Here is a 4,679-nt window from a genome sequence, read left to right as displayed (position 1 = left end):
GAGACCCGCCTGGGCAACTTGGTGAGACCTCATCTCCACAATAAAATCAAAAATTAGCCGTGGCATGCACCTGTGGTTCCGGCTACTTGGAAGGCTGAGGTGGAAGGATCACCAGAGGTCGAGGCTGGGTGGCCGGGAGCGGGCCACTGCACTCCAGTCTGGGCAACAGAGTGAGACTCCAACTCAAAAAACAGAAAAAAAAGATTTCCAGAATATGGCATATCTTTTCATTAACGATCCGTAGAATTGTAACCACTTATGGGCATATTCCCGATTCTCTGCTAGTATAAATTCTGTCTTTTAAAAATATACGTATTTTATAAAATCAAATCTAAGACTCACAAAATATGTACCTCAGGCTGGCTTTCTTTCAAGGTCTATGAAATATTGACTTCTTCTTTCTTTCCCGTACCATTAAAAGCTTCCATGGAGGTCAGACATAGTGGCTTACACCTATAATCCCAGCATTTTGGGAGGCTAAGGCAGGAGGATTGCTTGAGCCCAGGAGTTTGAAACAAGGGTAGACAATATAGCAAGACCTTGTCTCTACAAAAAATAAACAAATTAGCCAGGTGTGGTGGTGCATGCTTGTAGTCCCAGGAACTTGGGGGACTGAGGAGGAGGTTGAGGCTGTGGTGAGCTGTGATTGGGCCGTTGCACTCCAGGCTGGGGGACAGAGACCCCAACTCAAAAAGAAAAAGTTGCCAGGGAAAAGACAAAAGAAATGGCCTCCTCCCACCTTAAAACACTAACAACTCTTTCACGGGATACATATCACCCTCTTATTCCACATAATTGACAGAAATCTAAATCCATGTTTATTTACTTAAAATGCAAATTGTATTTATGGTTATTCGAGATTGGAAGGGTGGGGGAAGGGGAAGGCATGGAGAAGTTGGTTAGCCAACACATAATTTTGGCTAGATTCCACAAATAAGTTCTAGTGTTCTATAACATTATAGCATGAATATGGCTAACAATAATTTATTGTATGTTCTCAAAAAGCTAGAAGAGAAAATTTTGAGTACTTTCAACACAAATAAATAATATATGTTTGAGGTGATGGATTTGCTAATTGTCCTGATTAGATCATTACACATTTATGCATGTATCAAATCATCAGTCTGCACCTCATAAATATGTACAGTTATTATGTGTCACCTAAAAACAAAAGAGAAAAAAAAAAAGAGAAAATAGAACTTCTACCAGATCCTAAAAATTATTTGATGGAGTTTTCAATAAAAGTTACATAGGTAGCCAAGAATATATAATGAGAGTTGAAACTATGTAACCAAGAGCAATTTCTTTCTTCCTTCTTCTTAACTAAAAGGTCATTTGAGTCAGGGATGTGTTATGTTTCTGATTTATTTGTTACACCAACTGACACACTTTGTTAAAATATACCTACATGGTATCAAAACCAGGAATAAGCGTTGTGAAATTATTTTTCCCTTTAGTGCCATCAATCAGTGTATTATGCAATTCCGTTGAAATAGCAAAGGGTCACTTCTCCATGTGGCCATTCTGTTCTCTTACTTCTGTCCTGCGTCATACCTGCCACCCATCACGAAGACAACTGCCCTGAAGTCCCTGGACTGTGCAACCTGAGTGCAGCAAGCAGACACTGGAGCAAGGTCAGTGCACTGACACGTTCACTGTTTTGAACCCAGGTCAGGTCTGGGCTGACCTCCCTTCATAGAGAGCAGTGATTCAGGTCTCTAAAGTGCTGTTCTCAAAGGCCGTAGGATTCCTAGGAAATTGCCCTCAGAACAAAGTGTGCATGAACACTATCTAGATTCAGTGCCAACCAATCAGAATAATTTCCCAGTCAGTTCTCTGAGCTCCTGTGAGATGTTAAGCATTAATTTTTTTTTCTTAGAATAATGATAGGGGCGTCTTGTTATGTTGCCTAGCCTGGCCTTGAATTCCTGGTCTCAAGAGATCCTCCTACCTTGGACTTCCAGAGCGAAGGGATTACAGGTGTGAGCCAGTGTGTCTAGCCAGACATTAAGCATTTTATTTTATTATTCTTTTTTGAGTCAGGGTCTCAATCTGTCACCTAGGCTGGAGTGCAGTGGCATGATCACAGCTCACTGCAGCCTCGATCTTCTGGGTTCAGGCGATCCTGCACTTGGCTGACTTTTTGATTTTTGTAAACATGAGATCTTGCTATGTTGCCCAGGTTGGTCTCGAACTCCTACACTCAAGCAATCCTCTCGCTTAGGCCTCCTAAACTGCTGGGATTACATGGGTGAGTCACTGTGCCAGGCCATGAATTTCATATACGTTTGCTTCTCTATTCTTAAAATAAAGATGACAGAAAGAGTCCCTGCTGTGAGGGGTCTTTATAAAGCATTAGGGAAGGAGATTTGCTCCAGGAGAAAGCACTTGGAGTTCCTGCAGCCCTCTTGCTTTTAGAAGGAAGTCCCTGGGAGTCAGCACTACACAGCGCAGCCGGGAAGAGCCTAGCCCTCAGAGTTGAACTGAACGCTGTGGAGGCTCCGCTCTTCCCTGAGCACCTGTGTGACTTCCGGGAGTGGCTTGATCTCTCTGAGCCTTGGTTTCTTTCTCTTCCAACCTCATTCATACCAGCTACTATGCACAAAGAAAGTAAGTCAGAGGACAAACGAATGAGAGTTTGTGCAAAACAGGTAACTTTGTTAGATTAGGGGTTAAAAATCTAAGCAACCGTCTGGGCACGGTGGCTCATGTCAGTAGTCCCAGCACTTCGGGTGGCTGAGGCAGGAGGCTGGCTTGAGCCCAGGAGTTCGAGAAAAATATAGCAAGACCTCATCTCTGCAAAAATAAAAAAAATTAGCTGGGTGTGGTGGCATGTGCATGAATCCTAGTGACTCAGGAGGCTGAGGAGGGAGGACTACCTGAGGCCGGGAAGTTAAGGCTGTGGTGAGCCATGATTGGGCCACTGCACTCCAGTTTGGGCAACAGATTGAGACCCCAACTCCAAAATAAAGTAAAATAAAAATCCAAGCAACATCCTGATTGTCTCCTATAGAATTGAGGCTGAGAGTGGCCAAGGGGAGGCAGGGGAGAGTGATGCGAGTTTGGAACAAGCCCTTGGGAGACAGGAGAGGAAGGGACTCGGGGAAGACAAGACAGAGCACTAAGTTAGGGCCCATGGCTCCAAGGGTGCAGTCCGCCATCTGAAAGACCAGCTGCCCATGGGGCGGATCTCTCCAGCAGGTTGATGGAGCAGAGGGACTCAGAGGAGCCGGGATGCAGTCCTGCCAAGGCTGGGCTTTGTAAAAGGTTAAGTGATGTCCTCCAGGTCACACAGGGACAGTTACACAAGCATCCTGGCCCCAAGTCCCGCATTATTCCTATTTTTTAGCAGATTTGAGTCTGTACTTTTTTTTTTTTTTTTTGCCCAAGCTAGGGTCCAAGTGGCACAATCACAGCTCACCGAAGACTTGCCTTCCTGGGTTCAGGCAATACTTTTGTCTCAGTCTCGTGGGTAGCTGGCCCTACAGGCGCACCCCCACACCCAGCTAATTTTTTGATTTTTTTTTTTTGTACAGACAAAGTCTGGCTATGTTGTCCAGGCTGGTGTTAAGCTCCTGGACTCAAGCATTCCTCCGGCTTTGGCCTCCCACAGTGCTGGGATTACAGGCGTGAGCCACTATGCCCTGCCTGGCTGTGGTCTTAATCAAGGTTCCTTTGGGCCTTCTCATTTTCCCAGGCGGCAGAAGTCACTGGACCAGGCGAAACTGCCAGCCCCTCAGTTCTCTAGGTGGCTGGAATCACAGCTTTTGCTCCTGGATCTGCTTCCAACCAGCCCTATTCCTTGTCCCTCTGGTAGTCATTCCGACTTTCGGGCCTGTTTCTGTAACCACGTTCCAGAAGCTCGCGTTCTGAAAGCTCGGCTTCTGATGAGTGTCCCACTGAACAGGCACTTTGATACCTCCACGGCGCAGACGGCCACCGGGATGGTCCATTCAGTTCTGCACTCACGTGAAGCATGAACGCAAATCAAGTCAATGAAGTCACCCACATGTGCCCTCAATCGCTTTAATTACATTGGCAACGACCCAACAGCACGTTCCAACAAGCTGAAAGTTGTCCAAGAAAATGACACCATGTTTCGGAAGGAACATCAACACACGAAGGCTGAACAGAAGTGATGGGCAGGAGGTGGCCGGCGTCCTGCTCAGTGGGGTCTCAAGGAGCCCGGGGCCCATCTGACTGCAGAGGCCTGCCTGTCTCGGGCCAGGAAGGAAAATTCCTTGGCTCGGTGTCCCACGGCTTCCTCGAGTATTTTCAGCTGCTTAACGAAGCGCCAGAGAACCACGGAGACAGCCTGTCATTCCAGGGAAGCTGCCAGATCAGAGAGGCTGGTGGAGCTGCAGCTCTGACCCTTACGCCCAGGACCGTCATGGGGGAAGGGCTTCCTTGGGGGAGGGGGACTGAGAAGCGGCTTAAAAAGAAAAAAACCTGGCCATAAGCGAACTCACGTTCCACCACTCCAACCCCAGCACGTTCATACCAATCACCACTTTACACGAAGGCTTTGAGGCCTTAATCTCGCGCCCGGTTCCGACTCGCACCGAGGCCTTCGCCGCCCGCAAGGTAGGGCAGCCCGAGGACTCCGGGAACCTCCCGACCAGCGAGCCCGCAGCCCCAGCCCCGGGGTGCGCCAGGGCCCTGAGGGGGGTCCGGGGCCG

The sequence above is a fragment of the Carlito syrichta genome, unplaced genomic scaffold (assembly GCF_000164805.1).
Source record: "Carlito syrichta isolate Samal-C Ts95f unplaced genomic scaffold, Tarsius_syrichta-2.0.1 Scaffold306385, whole genome shotgun sequence".
NCBI lineage: Eukaryota > Metazoa > Chordata > Mammalia > Primates > Tarsiidae > Carlito > Carlito syrichta.
This window is presented reverse-complemented; position numbering follows the sequence as displayed.